This window comes from Miniopterus schreibersii, assembly GCF_964146895.1.
Source record: "Miniopterus schreibersii genome assembly, chromosome: 7".
NCBI classification, from domain to species: domain Eukaryota; kingdom Metazoa; phylum Chordata; class Mammalia; order Chiroptera; family Miniopteridae; genus Miniopterus; species Miniopterus schreibersii.
Window position 1 is genome coordinate 39,858,356 of NC_138108.1, and position 21,472 is coordinate 39,879,827.

The 21,472-nt window shown below is 37.8% G+C and overlaps 1 long non-coding RNA gene across 1 annotated transcript in view; it reads right to left on the reverse strand.

Annotated features, from left to right (window-relative positions):
* Positions 1–15,555, reverse strand: part of LOC308559735 — a 41,403-nt gene extending 25,848 nt beyond the window's left edge. The window contains exon 1 of the long non-coding RNA XR_013999202.1: positions 15,326–15,555. This is a non-coding gene — a long non-coding RNA (uncharacterized lncRNA). The remainder of the gene's footprint in view (positions 1–15,325) is intronic.
* Positions 15,556–21,472: the final 5,917 nt, after the last annotated feature.

Genomic DNA, 21,472 nt, shown 5'->3' on the forward strand with positions numbered 1-21,472 from the left:
GGGGAGGACCTCTATAATGCTTTCAACAATAAAGATAAAATTTTAAAAAGAGAAGATACTGTAAAAGAAGAAAAATAAACATCACTGAATGAGTAACAAGATAAAAATAACCCACAAAAGGCAAATGTGAGCTGGTGGTAAACAAAAGTGTGAGGAAGGAATTCTGGGTCCACTCTTTAGAGTGACAGAGGTGGGCAAGGTGGCTGTCTTTCTGCTATTGTCAATCAATTCTGAGACCAACTATTTGCTTTACAAAATAACAGTGCATCTGTTTCTGACAAGGTGCATTCCAAAGTGCATACTATCTCTGCAAGAGGATTCTTTTGACAATCCTGTACAGGTGATGAAGTGCTCGGAAATTACTTTTCTAGAACCTTATGTCATTTCACTTACCCATTGACTAACCCATTCAAGTGGTTATTAAGCACTAGTATATATGAAATGCTGTACCAGGCCCTCCCATATTTACCCACCTCTCCCCACCTCCACTGGTGCCACCCAAGATAGATAGGTTTCTCCCTCCCTCCTCTCTCCCTTGCTCCCTTCCTCACTCTCTCCCTCCTTCCCTCCCTCCCTCCTTCCCTCCCTCCCTTCCCCCACCCCCATCATTTACCCAGAAGAGCCCATGACAACAAGGTGGCAGTGTTGAAAGTGTTTCTGTGGCTGGGGAAAATAAAATGGTATGGATTCCAATGCAATTATCAATGTATTAGAATTTATCTTTTCACTTAATGTTGCCTGTCAGTGAACTAAAAAATATTCTCATCACTGTGTATAGAGAAGATTTACAATTATTATGACACCAACAAAGGAAGATACCAAAATCTAGTGCTAGGAATGTACTTATATATCCCAAAGCATAGAGACAGAGAACTTAAATCAGTATGAAAGAAATGAACAGGGCAAATTTGCAAAGATTTTTAAACAAAGAGAGGGAGAGGGGGCTCTTCCTTCAGGGCACTTTGTTACCTAGCACTGTCTTATTGCTGACCATCCCATTTTTGGCCTGATTTGAAGTTGGCCAGAATGCCCAGCCAAATGTGTAGCACTTTTTGTTAACATCCCCTTTAGTCATTCTTCTGCCGTTCCCTGCAGTGTGTTTGATCTCGCTGCTTAATTTCATGTTCTAATCAAAGTTCAGCTCCCTTATCTGTTTTCTGAACTGTCTCTTACTTTAAAAAGAAATAATCTACTTTTTTAAACACTGATAAACTATCAAATTATTCTCCAAGTTAAACAGCAAAATAAGTTATCAAATATGTGTTAGGCCTAATTATCCAGTCCTGCAAACCACTATCTCCAAGCAAATCTCCGCAGAGCTCTCTAAGAAACGCCTTTCCACTTCCAGATTGCGATGTGGTTTCTTGTCCTTCCTCTCACAGTATTTTACAGACCTGCAGTTTCCTCCACGTGTAGCGGCTCTGACACTATCATGAGAATCACCAATGATATTCTGTAAATGCCAGCCAAAATCTATCTGCAAGAACATCTGCTCAACAGTGCAAAACTGATGTAATTACCAACCATCATCTATTCTCCTCCTGCTGGGGTAACTGCTCCAAAGCATGACTTTTTGCCCTGAGCTAACAAGATCCAGAAACTCCCTGTTATGTACAAAACCTGCCGCTTAAAACCCATGTAGCTTCAACACAAATTATAACCCAGTCTCTCAACTACAAGAGTCACTAACACCCCTGTGCCACAGGGTCTTGGAGAATCTTGCTCAAAACCTTGTGAGTCCAAGACCTCACCCTCCACCCTCTACCTGTTTTTGTCTAATATAAATGGTATTCAAAAGAATACGATAGGGGAGGAGAGGGTACAACTACAGTTAACAATAACCTTGTTTTAAATGTACAACTACTGAAAAGAATAAATGTCAAACGTCTTAACTGGAACTGAGGCAGAAAGAGGAATTTTAAATATTTTTATTGAGCATCTACTATTTGCCAAATGCTGTCCTGGCTGGTTTGCATATATTATCTCATTTAATTGGGGTTTTAAAATTTCTGGTAATCCAGAAATCCTTGTTTGAATCCATTAAGTCTGGAAATGGCATTTATGCTTCAGCTCTACCCTTAAGGATGTGAAGAAGTTTAACCAATGGATGATGAAAAAGAATAAATTCTAAGTATTTTTTTCCAATTATGTTAAGGGAAAGAGGGTGAAGAGACCATGTAGTTTTAGAGTATGGCACCAATAAGCTGTGGAGCATCCAACAAGTTTCTTAATCTGAATTTCAGTTTCCACATTTACAAAATAATCAGGGAGCTGGACAGGACTTCCGAGGTCACTAGCAGTTCTAGAACATCATGATTTATTGATTCTACAAAGCAGATTTTATATAAAAAAATTTGAAGTACACACTCATTCCTCTCATTTTTGGTTTCTCTTAAATTCATGGTGAGGCTAAGAACAAACTATATCTGGTTTCAGAAGGACTAGGAATTAATAACAAGATTCTAACAAACTATTTTGTTGGATTGTTTGATTTTTTAATTAAATTTGTTGGAATACCATTGGTTAAATAACATTATATAGATTTCAGGTGTACAGCTGTGCAGTGTGGCATCTGTGTGCTCTGGGGTGCTCAGCATCTGGGGCCTAGTCTCCTTCCGTGACCCTGTCTGTGGCCCCTTACTCTCTCCCTCCGCCCCATCGTCTTCCCTTCTGGTAACAACCATTCGGTTGGCTGCGTCTATGAGTTTGGGTTGTTTGTTTGTTCATTTGTTGCTTTTTGTTTTATATTTCACAGATGAGTGAAATCATATGATTCTTGTTCTTTTCCATCTGACTATTTCACTTAGCATAATACTCTCAAGATCCGTCCGTGTTGTTGCAAACGGCAATATTTCATCTTTTTATGGCTGAGTAGTTTCCCACTGACTGTATGCAGCACATCTTCTTTATCCAATCATCCATCAGAGGGCACTTAGGGGTTTTTTCCATCTTGGCTATTGAAAATAATGCTGCAATGAACATAAAGGTACATGTATCTTTACAAATAAGTGTTTTCAAATTTTTCAGATACATACTCAGGAGAGGGATTGAGGAACCTCAAAACTGTTTTCCACAGTGGCTGCATCGACTTGCACTCTCCCAGCAGTGGACGAGGGTTCCCCCTTCTCCACATCCTCTCCAACACTTGTTATTTCTTTTCTTATTGATAATAACCATTCTAACAGGAGTGAGGTGGTATCCATTGTGGCTTTGATTTGCATTTCCCTTATAACTAGTGATGTTGAGTGTTTTTTCATATATCTGTTGGCCATCATATGTCTTCCTGGGAAAAGTATCTATTCAGTTCTTCTCCTAATTTTTAAATCAGATTGTTTGTTTTGTTGTTGTTGAGTTGCATGAGTTCTTTATATATTTTGGGCATTACCCCTTATTGGAGGTATTGTTTGCAAATATCTTCTCCCATTAAGTTGATTCTTTTTGTTTTGTTGATGGGTTTTGTTTTGTTTTGTTTTGTTGCTATGCAGAAGCTTTTTAGTTTGATATAGTCCCATTTATTTATTTTTTGATTTTACTTCCCTTGCCTTTGGAGTCAAACTCACGAAAACCCATCTGAGCCTAATGTCCATAACCTTATGCCTATATTTTCTTCTATGTATTTTAATGTTTCAGGTGTTATATTCAAGTCTTTAATCCATTTGAGCCTATTTTTGTGTATGATGTCAGACAGCAGTCTAGTTACATGTTTTTTTATTTTTAAGAAAAGATCAGCCATATAAACTTCTAAAATAAATGCATTAAATCAGGCTGAACTGAGATAGTAAAGAGAACTCCTATCTCCAAGTGGAATTATGGCCATTTTGCACACAAAATATTTCTAGACAGTGAACAAACTACCGAAAATACCACCTTTATGTGATCTTCTTAGAGGAAATTTTATTTCTGCTTTGCTAGATGAAAATAATGTTGAGGCATGTGTGTGTGTTAGTTATATAAAGGTATTTGATATCAGTGGGTGGAATGTTGCCTTTTCATCATGAGTCATCATAAAATAAATCTCTCTTATTCTGCCTTGGATGTATCAGGTCACTTTCTAGCTCTTAACACATGGAAGCCTCTAAAAATCAATAAATAATTCATGAAATATTTGCCAAATTTATCTCTTGTGTCCCCGCACTGTGTCAGGCAGTCGAATGACTGGAAAGACACCTCCCAAAGTAATACAAGTATCTTGATCCACTAAGACACAGATGCAACAGACTGTGGGGAGTAAAAAATAAAACTAACTGTAGATAGAAGGGAAGGAGAGGCACAAGGGCCCAGGTAGATCCAGCACCTCAGGAGCAGAAGATGCTGGGGAGAGAAGCAGGGTAATGATCAGGTGGTGGTTATAGTATTTCCACCACAGTGCACATTCACCACAATTAATCAGAATCCCTAAGTACTTTAGGCATGATAGATCTTCTACCAAATTTGCCAATGTCTCACATATGAAGCTAGGTGTGTGGTTTGTTTAGCAAGTTCCAACTTTCTATTATATGAATAGTTTTATTTCACTGGTCCTCATGAAGTTGTGCTTTTCTAAAATAGTAATAAGCTTGCTATTTTAATTATTTATTATATTCTAACATTTCCGATCACAGAAAGTATCTATATTCAAAAACCAAAATCATCCTCTATATTAATGATTCTAAATGATTATCAAAAAATGAGAGAACATGCACTGACAAAACAAACAAACAAACAAACAAACAAACAACTCCACCTTTCCAAGGTTCAAAGAGAAAGATGGGTGAAAAATCTACAGCTGAGGAACTATGGGGTTTTTTTCAAAGCCTTATCTCTTAATTAAGTCCCAGGTCTGGCATTACCTGATGTTAAAAATAAGAAAACAGGCCCAAAATGGAGTCACTTATGCTAAGCCCCACATCACCAAACTGAGACTTAATACTTAATTAGTTTCAGCTCTCCCAGAAATGGAATCTCAAACCAGTCAATCAGGAATTACCTGGTCATCACTTGTGATGTAATGTGCCTGCTAGACCCCAGCCATTCCCTAAAGGAAAGTGACCTTGCTACAACCAATCCACTTTTTGCTAGTATAACTTCCCACTTCCTCCTGCCTTTAAAATCTTTCATTTCATATAGCTCCTTGGAGCTCCTTTCTGTGTGCTAGATGGGATGCTGTCCAATTCACGAATAGTTGAATAAAGTCATTAGATCTTTACTCAGTTGAATTTTGTTTTATAACACTGATATACCCTATTGTAGGTTTAAAGTCTGAAGTGACCATGTTCCCAAGTATAGAGTTAACCCTGTGGCCTGGAGGCCATTCTCCCAAACAGAATGGGTCATTGGAGTGCCCTCTTCCCAGTCATCCTGGGTATGACCAGAATCATATAGACAGATGGCCACTAGAAAGACTCCACAGTGTTTTATTAAGACATTTACTTAGTTACAGGCCTAAGACTAGGAGATCTCGAGTGTCTTCCCTAACTCATGTGATGAGAAAAGGAAGAAATACTGAATACCTATTCTGTGCCAGGCAGTGTGCCAGGCACCTACTGTGTGCCAAGGGTAGAGACTGAGGGGTTTTTCTCACAGTAGCCAGGCTTGAGAATCATTGATCGAGAACAAAGAAGGCAGATTGGTTTGACTCCATGCCAAATCCTCTTTGTGCAGATATACTCCAATCTCATCAGTAATATATCTGCAATTCTCCTTCCAGGGTGACTTGTTCCAGGATGGCTTCCAAAGAGTGCTAAACACATTTTGTTGTTTGACTTCTTCATTCTAGTTATCATGATTCTTCATGATCTTACCTCTCAATTCTGGAAGTAATTTATTTGGGGCCCGCAGAGCATTTATGATAGCTAAAAATAATACCTATTAATGAATTTTGAAAATAATGAAATACTTAAATACTCAACTTAGCAAAGGCAAAAAAAGAAGCAATCCCAGAAAAGTGATGTACTAAAAATGATGTTTGAGTCTGGGACTAAGGTAAATATAGAGCTGTAGAGACTGGAAGCAGTTACCACTGACCAATTCAATTACCATGGTAGTAATTTCTAGGAGGACAAATGGGACAGAGGGAAGTGAACAGGAAGGGCCTGATTAAAGAAATGGAGTCTCAGTAGGAGCTGGAGGTGGCAGTGAAACTGGGAGCTACAGAAAATGAAGTTGCTACTGACTCAAACTTGTTCTTAGACTAGCAGCTCTGTTGATGTCAATAGAGGATGGGGGGTGGGGGAGGCCTATACACTTCCAAAGACAATTCGAGTCTGCCATGAACTTTCTTTGCATTTTCCACATCTTGGTTTTACTGAGGAGTTAAAATTAAATATAACACTTCCACAAGGGCCTGTCTAGTGCTGAAGGGAGGAAGGGAGAGAAGGAGGGAGGACAGGAATGAGAAAGGAGGGAGGGAGGAAGGAAGGAAAGAGGAAGGGAGGGAGGGAGGGAAGGAGGGAGAAGGAAGGAAGGAAGGAAGGAAGGAAGGAAGGAAGGAAGGAAGGAAGGAAGGAAGGAAGGAAGGAAGGTTAATAAATAATAAATACATGAAAATTTTTCTCCCCTTCCAATTTATATCATTATTAGGTTATAGACAATTAAATAGGAGTAAATCATTGTCTGACTCTATATAATCATTCTGTAATTCATCCTGACCTTTAGTTCTATCAACTCTATTTGCCCTGCCATCAATGTCACTCTGTGCTGCAGCAGCCCCTTGTATTTGTGCTTTGGAAGAAAGGCTGTCCAAGAAATGGTAAAGCTGGACTCTGTTGAGGAGATAATGCAATAAAATGGGCTTTTGGAAGAGAAATTTCAAAGCCCGAAGGTTCATGTACATAACAACAGTAGGGCCTACTTCACATTTGGACCAGTTTAACTCACGCTGATTCCTGGAGTTGACTCCTTCTAGGCTGCCGCGCTGTGCCAGCAGTCATTAGACATAATACGCTGGCTAACGTCTTCACAGGGCCTGAAGACCTCCTTAAGAGCTTCAGGGTGAACCATAAGAAAAAAGCTTTCCAAGAGGAAAGCTTTCTTCCTGGAACCCTTAGTGGTTTGGCCTAAAAGCTTTTTGAAAAAACAGCATCTTTGCCTTACATTCTTCCTCACCATTCATTGTTTTAGTTTCAGAAAATCATTTTTAAAAATCAGCTTCTCTCAGTAGAGTGAGCTGCATGGGAGAGGACAGATGTTCACCTTGTTTAGGATTCTGAAGTTCAGGGGCAGAGGTGGAGCAGGGCAGGAAAGGGTTCAGAGATGCTAGGCCACAAACCAAAGAACATCACTTTGGAAGACACTTATTCTACTGATTCCCGATCTTTAATTGATAGTTAAAGACACTCTTTATTCCATAATCTTTTTCCATCTCAATTTCAGTTTGTGCTTTCAATTTGTTTGCTAACTTGAGCATATGTGCCTTGCTAACTGAAGGTATGATCACACGGGGCACACTGTTCAGGGTTCTTCATTAAGAGCAATAGAGGTCTTCATATCAACTTTAGATCACCACCGCTTAATCTATTTGCTAGTTGCCACATGACCTACATGTGTAGAGTGATTCAAGGGAATTGGGTGGTGCTAACAGAATCACCTCCAAATACATAATAGTTCCTCATGTGTCTTCCAGGGCATACTAAATTTTTCCTCTAGAACATTGTATTTCACTCTCCAAATCCAGTTTATGTCCCACCACCTATTTATAAATCAGAGGGTGTGGTTAATAGTGGGAGCAAAGAAAATGGAATTATCTCAGAGATGAAAATTAAACGTCACGAGCCATGGCAGAAGGGCTTCAAGCCAAGGACTTTGGATTTTCAGAACCCTTGGGCCAGGCCATTTCTATTGTAAGCTTATGCATCAAGTTCCATTAATGCAACATGATTAAACATTTAATTCTTTGAACTCCCTTTGATTCAACACTCACCAAGTTACCTTCTGATTATGAGGAAAAAATTGACTCTATCTTTTAGACTTGGAATACTCATTCCAGTGACACATACATTTCCACTATCAATAAAATTAGTTAACTGGGAGTTATGGTTTTATACATCTGTCTCATGAGCTTGGTTAGCATGAGCTCAGTTCCCAGAAATGAACCCACTCTTGGTGTGCCCATAAAGATCAAGTTTTTAAGCTTGTGAAACTGAGGATCAGTCTCTGGGCCACATTAATCCACCAACATAATAAATGCCACATTGTGAGACCTCTTGGAAGACAAGCAGCTGACCGTTCCCTAGGCAGACACTTACCCCCTGTATCACTTTGTTGAGCGACTAGACCCTTTACCCAGTATAAGTTGCTTTTCTGATATTCAGCCTCCCAGGCAGGAACGTGGCAACATTTGATTATGTACATCTTTGCTGAATAAAATCTTTCCACAATTTATAGATCAATTGCCAGGTAAGCGTTCCTTGGCTATTCAGTGCAGCTTGGCCGTGTTAAGCATGTTTCACAACCCCAGACCAATGACAGCAGGTTTCCACTACCCATTTGTTTTGCAGCACCCATAAATGAATGGCTTCTGTCATCTCTCCTCGTCCTCCAGTAAGCCACTATTAAATTCCTGATGCCACTCCTTCAGTTCATTGACTAGGTTAGGGTTGTCCATTTTTCAAAATAAATGATGTCGCGTATTTCTCAATACTGTGTATTTTTTGACATGAGAGAGAAAAAAGCCTATAAAATTACACCTAAGTACTGCTACTGACACATGATCAACCATTTGACCAGTGACCCAACATACTGCATCTTCTGTGAAAATAGTACCTCTGGCTGTCTCGAGGTCATGCATGAAGCTGAAAGGATCCCCTCTACCAGAAAACATATTAGTCAAAATACTCTAAGCTGGTCATAGTCAATTTCCTCTGCCTCAGATAAGTATCATTTTCCTTCAAGGAACTCAAGACTACAATAAATATTTAATTTCCTTATCTTTTCATTTCTGGACTCCCAGGCCCTAGCAATGCCTGGCGTTTAATTGGCATATAACTCAATAAACATTTGTTGATTGAGTTCATTGAATGATAAATTATTTTGAAGTTTAGTTTCCTGTCCTTGATTTAATTTTTCTCTATATTCCTACTTCTTTTTTTCTTTCCATCTTTAAAATGTTCCTTATGTCACCCTCATGTCATATTTATGCCTCTATTTCTCTTTCTCAGGGAGACATGATATAAGCAGTAATAATTATAAATGCATAAACCATTAAAACAACATGAAGAATTAAAAGTTCCCTTAGAGCACTGAAGGATCAGTCTAAGATAGATCCTAAATGGTGTGAGTGGAACACACCTCAAACACAATACATTATTTACAAAGTATTTTTTTTCTTATCCTAAAACATAATGGAAATATAAATAATCACATATTTATGTAGTGCTTTGTGATTTGGGGGCACTTCCATGAACATTCTCTAATCTGATGCTTTTAAGAATTGTATGGCTATATCTATACACACGAAACATGATTTTTTTAAAAAAATTCTCATGTTCTGCATCCTCTTGTTTTATTCTTTAATCTGTTTTGTCTGTCATTCCATTGTCCCCACTTCAAATAGTACATCACAATTTCATCATTGCTTCTTCAGGTGTTACCACCCTTCACTTCTTTGAGTTCTCTATCTCTATAAAGTTTCTATATTTCTGACTGTGTCATTGGTTTATATTTCTAGAATAAAGAGCAAATGGCTTAGAAAATAGTGAAATTAGAACTCATCATGGTTTCATGTTATGAATACATTTTAAAAGGTATGTATGGCAATGCTTCACTACACTTACATAGTTGCTTAAATATTGTACAAGTTTCCCAACCCAACACTACACTAAGACAGAGCACTGCTGTTTCTAGAGGCTATAAAACTCAGTGAAAACCCGGTATGATACATATTTATTTGTTCTTATTGCTACTCTGGGTGACCTTACAAGCTCATATATATAAAGCCTCTTAACTCCAAAGTCATTGTATCTAGGGAGGAACAAAAAAGTTTCCTGACATGGAATCCAGGGTTCCACAATAGGTAACCAAACCCAGTGTCATCTTTGCAAACCTGTTGCATTCATGTTCTTCTCTTTCCCATCTTGGGTTTTAATCACTTGGTTGATTAATATTTCATTCACTGTTGAGACCTGTCCAGATTCTATAGGTCAGTAATTCCTCATGATATATATAATCTCCGGATATCAGGCAACACATTCTGTTCTATGATGAGAGTTGAAGTTAGAATGTTAGACGGTGAAACATTTCTAGCATTGAAATTGCATTAAGATTGCAAGACAAGTCCAGTGAAGGCCTTTCCTTCCTGCCAGGTGCTATGTCTACACTCAGCACATGGTATTGGGTGGTTGGATCAGGGTTTCACAGGTGCCATCATTATCCTTACATCAAGGATGAGCTCTTAGGGAGGGTGCAGCTCTGCCTGGACCAATGTGACTCAGTTGCTTGGAGGGTTGTCCCGTACCTTGAAAGGCCGTTGGCTCAGTTCCCAGTCAGGGCACATATCCTGGTTGTGGGTTCAATCCCTGGTCAGGGTATGTATGGGAGGCAACTGATCAATGTTTCTCTTTCTCTCTCTCCTTCTCTCTCTCCCCTCTCTGTCCCTCTCCCTTCACCCCTCCCCCCCTTTCTCTCCTTCTCCCCTCATCCCTCCCCCTCTCTCTCTCCCTTCCTTTCTCTCTAAGATCAATGGAAACATATCCTCAGGTGTAGATTAAAAAGAAAAAAGAAAAAAAGAAATGGTACAGCTCCATGGGATCTTCATCTGGGTATTTTTTTACAGTGCAAGTTATTTCTCTAGATAACTGCACTTATATTTCTTAGTCTTGCTTCCGACCTGACAATTAGAATAAGGGTTAAGTTATTTGCATCTATATTACCATAAGTAAATGAACTTTATTTAAATGTGTATCCTTAACTGTTTTTCAAAAAGATTATGTCATGATGCAGCATTGAAAGAAAAAATTATTGGGGACATAGAAGAATGCTTGTCTTGTCCTTGGCAATATAACTAAAGGCAATAGAACTTACTGAATCTAGCAGATTACACTTTAGATTTACCAAAACTAAGACTGGTTTGACTGATTCATGGATCATGAAAGATGATCTTTTAAGCACCAAATATCTACATCAGGAGATTCCATCTGACTTGCAAGAAAAAGCTACTTAATTTTCTTTACATAAGGAGAAAATACTATATGTTTAACCAAACAGGAAATACAGATGAAAACCTGGTTCTCATCCATAACCCTCAAAAATTATATTTTTAGTCCTAAATATCATTACTGTCAGCTTTGGAAAGCCACGTGTCACTGTCTTGTTACACAAACTTAACTTGATTACCAAAAGTGATTCAGAAGGCTCTTTATCTCAATATAGAGAAAGCTAAGTTGAAAATTTAGAGTATTATAAGAAGAAAGTACATAAATATATGCTATTGGCAGATTTTAATGTCAGTAATCCAATGTTTCTTCTTTTGTCTCCAATGCTGTTATTTGGCCAAGGGTACGTTGTCCAACTGATAACATCTTGGACTCAAAGAAATCTGATATTTTGCCTTAGACATTCTCATAGATCACTCCTTTAATCCTTACAGCAATGCTACAAGCTATTGCTACATTTTACAGATGTGAAAACTGTAGTTCAAGGTGTTTAAGTCACTTGCCCAAGATATATAGCTAGGACAGTGGTGAAGCACTTGAACTTGGTTCTAGTCTAACTCCAGTGCCTCCCATTATTTTCTAGCACTGAAATCTCAGCAACTCTGGTGAGGATGTGTCAGCTGTGCCTTCTGCATGCCTAACTGTCTGAACTAGTTGACTTAATGATGAGTAGAATGAGTCCAGTGGCCCTAAGAACACACAGGTCATTAGTTGAGTGAGTTCCTATGGCAATGTGAGCTTCAAAAGATGACTGCCATGTTTGGGTCTCACTTTTCCTTGTGCCTTAAGGTGCCCAAATAGATTAGGCTGCTTATTTCCAGGAAACCATAGCTCATATCTCTTTGTCTCACTTGCACATAGCTGGGCACATAATAAGCAAACAGTAAATATTAATTAATAAATTAATCTTCACCCTAAAGAAACAATTATAATTTGTTTCTGGAAAAAAAGAAAAGAAATATAGGCTTATTCACCCACTCTACTATTGTTCAGTGTATTTGGGTTTTGATTCAACTGTTAAGAGTTCATCTTTGGGTTTGCATAAAACTTCTTTTAATTTCTTTCTGTTTCACTTTCTTTCTCAACAATAAAAATCATCATAATTTAAACTCAATAAATTACAATATCTCTGTTTTATCCCTGGAACATCTGCGATACCCACTAATCTTCTAGGACCTAGCAGCCTGGACTAGGAGATCCAAGAAGAGCAGTCATGATTTCCTTCCCATCATTTGTCCATCTTCCTAGCACATGAGCACTCCTACCCTAGTTGTTCCCCAGAGAGACCTGGTGGGTCTCTGATGTCCATCATTGATGTCTGGAGGGGCTCAGAGCCCATTCATGAAAGGCAGGAAGTGGTACAAACAGACAAAACTATTTTAATAGACTGAACCATTAGAGCTGAGCAATTTGGAACTGAATTCCAAACTTCAACAAAATGCTATTTAACTTTGGTTTGTTTTCACATTCTAAGGAGCAATGATGACAATTTTGGTCTTTATCTCCATAGGATTCTTCCTTCTTGGATTGAGACTGGCAAAAATCATTTGTGAAATTTTGTAACTGTTTGAGTGCTAAAAGAATTAGCACAGTAAATACAACCCCTTTTTGTTCCCACAGAGTTCTGACCTTTATTGACTTCTGAAATTAAAAACTACTTAATATCCCCAAGTCTTTGTTTTCCTATGGGTAGTATTTATACTTGAAAGTGGAAATTGAAATAAATCACTCGAATTAACCTGCCATGAAAATCCTAAGGACCTAGAACTTGTTCTAAAATTATATTTCAAAATTTGATTTGTCAAAATTTTAAACACCTACATTTAACCTTGTATCCCCTCATTTTGAGTTTTAACCACTATTTGGTATTTATGGAAAACAGCTCTAAGTTAATGAAAGAGAATATATACCATTAAAAATCTATATGCCGATTAGATTTATAGAGCATAATTCAATAATTTTTTATAAAGCAATAAAATCACTTGCCAACTCTCATGAAAAACAACCATATGTTTTGGTTTTAATAACGAAAATGTTTTATAAATAAGCTCCAATTATGGTCCATATTATTTAAAAAGCATTGAATCTTTTCCTCTTCCAAGTGTATTTTTTTCTCTATATTTTTGAAGCACGTAATAATTTACATGTAAATTTATAGTATTTCCAGATTTACTCATTCATTTAACCACAAAAGAAACATTCAATTTTTTTCTCTTTTAGTTTCCAGTATGCCTTAAAATGACATTTATCAAGTCAGATGACCAATGTAACAACTATGAAAACATTTTATAAGAATTACTTTTATCCATGAATTTCAAAGAAAATTAAATCATAAGCATAGATTCTTCTATGAAATTTAGGGACAGATTCACCCCATGAATTAAACTTTCAGTGTCTTTTATATATCCCCTTATCACTTATGTGTAGGTATAAAATATTATCTGCTTCTTTGTGGAAAGCAATTTGGCAATATGTATTAAGAGCCTTCAAAAGTTCTTATCCTTTTACCCAGAGTCTATCATAAGGATATAATCACTAGGCTAACAATTTCTATGTGAGTTTTTATTACAGTGCTAGTTATGATGGGAACAAATTGGAAATATCATCAATGTTCAACAATATAGGCCTGGTTAAATGAATTGTGGTCAATCTACTTGATAGAAGCTTGTACAACCCTTAAAATGTAAGTTTGTAAGAATATTTAATAATATGGAGAAATGCTTATCATAAAATGTTAAGTGTTTTTTAAAAGTGAAACTTTATATGCTACTTTTTAAGTTTTTCTGAAATTAGAATGATAATCTATATAATGTGAAGGTGCAGATGCACAAGAATGGAAGGATGCACGCATGAAAATATTAATCTTGATTTTCTTTGAGTGGTGAATTATGAGTGATTTAAAATTTTCTCTTTGTATTTTCTACAATAAATATCTATTATTTTTATAATCAGAAATATGTGATTACTTTAAATATTATAAAAGTAATAGTTAAATAAATGATATTGAAGAAAATTATTTATTGATAAAGTTGTTTCCATGTAAGTGAAAAGGGTGTCAAAAATATCTTGCATAAGATGATTGCATAAATATTTTAATATTTGTCTTCTACTGTAGTAATAACCTATGTACATTGTAAATGATACATTAAAATGAAAATATGAAGAGGATGAGGTTTATAATATAAACAGAAATTCTTATGAAATTTACCACACTATGCAGATTAACAATTCTCCATTTGCTCCCCAGAGGAAACCACTATCTAGGAGATGTCATATAGCTTCCATAACTTTATCATTACATGTTTCAACCTATATATGTACCCATAACAGAATAGAAATATCTAGAAAATTTTAAAAATTGTTATTAATGGTCTCAAAGTGTATGTATACTGTATATTTCATTTGCAAATTGTTTTTTTAATCAAGTATGTTTTTCAAAGGCATCCGTGGAGATATATGTAGATCTAATGTGTTCATTTTAACCACTATATAATATTGACCCATTTTATGATTTTACAATTCACTTTTCTATTTTAAAATTAATAGACATTCATGTTGTTTCCAATATTTTAACATTTTAAAACTGCATCAAATAGTCTTATAAATGACTTATACACATGGACAAAAGTTGCTTTACTATGTTATATACACCTAGACTAGGAATCGCTGTTATGACATACGCTCAGTTTTAACTGTTATTAGATATTGTCAGATTCTCCCCTAAATGAGTTGATAATTTATACTCCTAGCACTTATAAATAAACGTGTGTGCACACACACAGAGTTTATCTTTTATCAGTTATATGTATTGTAAATATCTTCTCCTAGTCTGCAGTTTATTTCTCAGTTTACATTTAATTTAGTCTAACTTGTCAATCTCTTCCATAATGGTTTGTATTTTTTATTTAGCAAATTCTTCTTTATCCCATTTCATATAGGTATTTTCCATATTTAATCTTGAAAGTTTAATTTTTCACATATCTGAAATGTTTTTTGTATATGGTATGAGTTAAATCTACATTTTTGCCTGTATATCCATTTGTCCAAGCAGCATTTTAAAAATTGTGATGCCATTGAAATCTCATGCTATCATTGCCAACTGCTAAATGCCCGTCTGTCTGTTTCTGGGCTTTCTGTTCTCTTTCATTGGTCTATTTGTCTGTCTTTTAACCAATACCTCAATGTCTTAATTACTGTACCTTAGTAGGAAGTTGTGATATCTTCTAAAATGAATTCCCTCTTCTGATCTTCTTCAAACGTGCCTTGACTGTTTTTCATTCTTCATCTTCCAAACTTTAGGATCAGCTCGCCAGGTCCTGCCTGCCCTCTCTGGGAGTGAGCTGCTTCTGCCTGCAGCCACTCAGAGGGAGTCAGCCAGTGTGCCATTGCTCCAGCGCCTTCCCTGAGATCTCCGTACTTTGCTGCAAGTTCAATCAGCTAAATCCTAGAGAGTTGACTAGTCTTGTATCATTTATTTTATCAAGGTCTTTTTCCTTAACATGATGTATTTTCAATCAGCAAATACAGTTGCATAAATAACTTGGAAGAATAATTTTCTCTCTTTCTCTCCCTCCCTCTCTCTCCTGCCCCACTCTCTCCCTCCCTCCCTCTCTTCTCCCTGTCTCCCTTCTGCACCAGCACTCCTGCATCCCCATACCCCACGCAAGAGGTGATCATCTACTTTTTGGACAGTTTGCTGGACAGTGGGCAGAGTGATCACATATTTTCCAAACTCCAAAACAGCATATATGATCTAACCCATGGTCTAACACTAGCAAAATATTTGTAATCAAAACGGACCTGGAGAAATCCAAGATGAATAGTTTGCCAAATTACATTCATTGAAATCTTAGTAAGATAGCCTTTGGGTCAGACTAAAAGTAGCCCTCTCACAGGAAAAGGGAAAAAAGGGAAAGGAAAAAAAGCCAACCTCATTTTTTGCTGGTCAAATTTAAGACTTTTCTCTGAAAATTTTTTTCTCCTATGAAATGTCCAATCTAAAAAGGTACATAAACATACTTAATTTACTATTAGTTATGTATTTATAATTACTGCACAGTTTATTCTTCAGATTGGAACTCAGGTTAGCTGAGTGTATACATACTAACCATTCACCATGCACTTTACCAAAACAGAAAAGAGCAAAAGAAATTGTGTTTGCTATTGCTATTACTATTTTAAGGAGATAATTTATATCACAGACCTCCATCTTCATATATCATATGCCCTGTAAATTGCTAAGGAGTAATTTCTGGACCAGAAATACTGTGCCAAGAGATGGCGCGTTCCAGGAGAAAGACAATCGGGTTACCACAGTTTCATTACAATGTTCTAACAGCTCTCAGTGTGACCGATTCTATGCCTGCACAGCCTTTGGCCAAAAGGCACCAGGTTTGCAGTCCAAGGTGTAGCTGTGAGAACTTCCAATCTTTCTGACATTTTGTTACCCAGGTTTTTTACTTTGCGGTCATTCACCTCTTGCACAAGCACTGATAGCTTTAGGAACCTCTTTCAGGGTGTGGCATCTAACCTCCAGAACACGGCAGAACAGGGCAGGAAACCCAATCGACCAAAAGATGAAGGAAAAATTAAGAGGGAAATCAAGGTCACAGTGGAGGAAAGGAGGGGGCGCTACTTCACAAACCATAGGCCTGTCTAACACGTGCTCCCCTTTTAAATGAATCTGAGACTTTTCCTTTTTTCTTAGGTAAGGCCCTGCAGAGAGAGCATGACCACCTTGAGTCCAGGCCAGAGCACCATAATAGAGGGATCTCCTAACTGAGCTCAGCAGCTGCAAGAGAAATAGGTCTGATCAGACCTGTACCAGCCAGTGTGAGCGCCTATAATCTTCCAGGCAAACCGAGGGCCTAGGTGAGGCACATCGGGGTGGGGGCAGGGGAGAGAGCAGAAAGTCAAAATGGGAATCCTGTGTGTGTGTAAAGCTGTAAGTGTCCTGTTGTTCACTCACTTCAGTGCCCGGGCAGGATGTTTCTCTGTCCAACCTGAGCACCGAACACTTGAGTACAAATAAAAGTTGGCTTTATGGAAGGTGTTTAAATGAGTGCTAACACCAGTCCCTAGAAATCGGACTGTCCAGGCCCAGGTGGAAGCTCATCGCCTGCAAAGGGGGGAATGCATGCCAGGGACTCCTAGATTATCAAAAAAATATCCAAACAGCCCTATTTAACATTTAAATAAGTAAGAGGACCAATAAAGATTTCTTTTGCTTAAAAGTACTAGCATTTTACAACTGTAAAAGGCTCCGCCATAGTCTATATGAAGCCCTGATTGCACATGAAACGCCCAGTTAAGCCTGGAGGTTTGGCCCACACTGTAATCTCACTACAGTACAGGCTACATATTATGGAATTCAGCTTTCAGGATTTCAGACTAATTAGAGAGGCACCCAGTAGCACTATGCGGGTTCTGTCAGCATTTCCACTATAAAACCCCCTTTTCTGGGGTTTATAACTTGGCCAATAAAAGATAGCCCCAGGCTGGAATGCGCCACGCAAAAAGGTTCAACACAGGAATAAGATTTTTTGTTTTAAACCAAATTTCATTAAAAATCAGTTCTTGTAAGAACAGGGCAATAAAAATATGCTGCTTTCATTATTTCTGATGTTTTCAGCTCCTTGCTTTGTTTAAAAATAAAAAAGGAAAAAATAAAAGCACTTTCCAGGCATCAAGTAAGTAAAGGGTGGTGTGTATTTTAATGAAAATATTTGAATTATTGGGGCTGAGGAGAAACTATTGCTTGCCACACACTAGTTTTGTTTCACAATGTGGGTCCAGGATTGAGTCTGGCTCAAATTGAGTTGGAAATAGTGTACAATGCCTTCAATCACAGGGGCATTAGTGGTTTTTCATGATAGCGCATGTTAACCATGATCATATTGTGGAGTAAAATCCTAAGCATTAGCTGGGCTTACTGAGAGGAAAGCTTAGCAATGATACCAGTGCTTTACATTATCTAGTAATGCTTACAAATAATTTTATTTCTACATCTTGGCAAGAGGAAATGGGGAATGCACAAATCCATATACTTAACAATAGCATACCCTATGTACAAATAAAATTAAACACTATCTCCCTAGCTTTAGTTTTGTTTATGTTACCCTTGCTAATTATAGTTTTTGTTTGTAGACATTTTATCTTCAAAGGTTAAGACACCATGAGTATTTGAATTTAGCCCAAAAAAACAAACAAAAAGAAAGTGAAAGGATGGGAAAATCAATAAAGTCTAGAGCAGCAACTCGTGCCTGCCACTGTTTTAGATGCTTTATATATGCGTTTTCAATAAAAATTCACAGCAATCCCATGAAAATAAGGCTCCAGGAGGTTAAGCAAGTTTACCCAGAGTCACAAAGTTAAATGACAGCACAGACATTCAAACGCAGTGTGTCAGACCTCAAAAGCTGTGTTCTGCTTGCTGTAATTTACTATACAGTTGACTTTCTTTCCCCTCCTGAACTAATTTTACTGTGGAGCTCTTGCTCCGTAATTTCCTCAGTTTCTACCCACAGTAACTCTAAATTAGCCTTGCTTGTTGCTGCCAGAATTTGCTAATCTTAACAAAAACGCTGAGAGTGGAGCTTAATTTTGAAAGCATTAGATTACCAGTGTGCCCAATGCTCAAGGCAACCCTAGCAGAATGAAGGATGGGAAAAGCTCAACCAGAGAAATGCAAAGAACCCTTTCCAACGGAACTGCCAGGACAGATTATACAACTGAGAATTAAATGCAAGTTTCTGAACCCTCTTCAGAGGAGGTTCATCCAAAAAGCCATGGGTGTGCTTTCACAGAGAACAAACACTGAGTCTCAGTTTACTGAGGGACATTGCCCCTGCACTATCTGTTTAACTTCTGGAGCTCTGCCTTAATAAAGATTAATTGTATGCTTCTTTGCAATCTGCCACTAAGCTATGCCTATCTATTAAACAAGCCGTACTTGCTCTTTGGAGACCAATGTCCCATGAGACCTCCTTCTGTCCATTTGTATTATTATACTGGGAAGACCGGCTGGCAGAGGACCGGGGGGCCACTAACCGGCCAGGTGACTAGCTCTTGGTGGGAAGAGGCCGTAAGGAAGGGCCAAGAGGCCAAGGAGACTCCAGTCTGGCTACAACCTCCTTTCTGCTTCATATGCCATTCATTCTGTCAAGCTACGCTCCCCACCGCTGGGATGATATTTGTGCCATCGACGCGTAAATGAAAGAAATACGAGGCACCTCCATTAGGAATGTCCTTGCTTCTGTCTATTTAAATTAGAGCCTCAAGGGAAAACCACATGCTTTTAACGACCTTTAATTGGTTAAAGGGAACAGTAAGTTCCCTCCCAGGAGCTTGAGAACAGAGCTCTTTTCCTTCCGGATTTGTTTCTTGGTTAACCAGACTAGGGAACAAAAGAGTTGTAAAATATTTGTTAGGCTGCAAAGCTTAGCAAAGAAATGTTAAACAACACTGATGATGATATTGATTTCTTTCTCTCCGCTTCTGCTTACTCCCTTGTCTGCCACTAAGTCAGAATGACCGTCCTTGCTGCGGCTGTCTGGTCGGTGGGGAATGTGAAAGTCCAGGAGAAAGTGGCCTCGGTGGCCACTGGCCGCAGAGCCAGTTCTGCCTAAAAACGCCCAGGCAGGGCCAACCGCATTTCTTGCCTTTTCCCTAACTCAGACTCACGGAGGGGCTTTATACGTGTGTGTGCGTGTCTATCCCATGGACCAAAATTCAGACTCGACAGAAAACTTACAGTAATGTCTCCCTGTTACAAAGGTTCTCCTCTGCTTAGTAAAAAGAATCACAGCAGGGTTTTTAAAATCGTGCATGTCTATAATGTAAAAAATGAGGAAATGAGGTCTAAATATAGATATTACATCTGTTTAAATGATTCGTTTTCCTAACATATACATATGTATATACTTATAGTCCATCTTACATTTGTGAGGGAGATAAATAGAATTCTAAAGTTTGAGATCTGGGTAGCTTTAAAGTTCCTGACAGGTACCCGCAGTGTCTCACACAGTTGCCTTCTCAGAAATGTGCCATTAACTGAATGACTTAAGGCTTATAGCACGTGGCTCAATGTTCATTAGGGTCATAAATTACTTGAGTGATGCTAATTATCTTTTGCCTTCAGTGCTCAAGATCAATATATTTGTGTTTGTTTTTTACTTTAAATGTATTTCTTTGCATATATTAGATTTCCCAACAGTGAGCAGAGGACCAATGGCAAAGAGCATGCTTGTCATTTTCCATTGTTTCTTCTGTACCTGGTTTGGTAAGAAGAAACATAGTAGACACTCAATAAATATTTGTTGACTGAGTAGTTGACTAATATTAAGGCAGGGTTAGTGTATTTGTGTATATTCTATAGAATGGCTTTGAAACTCTTTTCTTTGAAAAACCAATGAGCCACAGAGAAATCACTGGGGGTTCTTATAAAATAAATGAGTTCATAGGGGCATGATAAATTCCTGCCTGCTCCATAGCTATCAGGTCTTATCCAAGTGTTTGCATTCCAGGAAAAAGACCCAGGAAAAAGATCTCCAGCTTCAGAAAGCTTGAAAAGCATAATTAGATTAAGTTAATATGCTGTTGAGTAATAATTTACCTTATTTTAAATAACTTTTTTCATAAATTACCAGTATGCTAAATTGTCAACCAAACAACAATCTTTACAAAACCAAGGTTAAGGGCAAGTTAAATTCTAAACCTCCATGTTTTGATTAGGGCTTTGCTCCTTGTATCAATTTTCAGTTCTGCCACCCCATACCAGTGACTCCTGGAAAACTAGCTTTCAATGTTCTCACCCACTCACCCTCCTTTGCATCTCCTTTCCCCACAACTTTGAATCTTCCAATCAGAAACATAGGCTAAATTATATAAAGTAAAATGGATCCCATGGAAGCACTGTGGAATGCAAGCTCCTACTTAGAAGAAAGAAAGAAACAAATGTCACTGGATTCCCAAAGCACGTGGTCCTGGGTCCAACAGAAGACATTTACATTTTCAGACCACTTTCATTCACCCACAAGTCTGTGGGCCAGTCTGTATTAGCTGCTTTCCTCTCTGGCTGTCAGTCTTTACTCCTCTCTCTTATGTGAAAACATTGGGAAAATATTTGGATTTTTGGTTGAGAATACAGATAACATGAGGGGTATCAAATAGTTTTCAGATGATTTTTTTTTTAAATTTCCCAGTGGTGTGTTTTTTTCCTCTCCCCTCTTCCCCCATGCTGGAAATTATTTTGAAGTTCCACTTTGCGTGCTGGCTCTGCCCTGAGCTCTCACTTCCTAGCATTCATCAGTGACTATTGCAACTCACTTTCACTGCAATAACAGCAA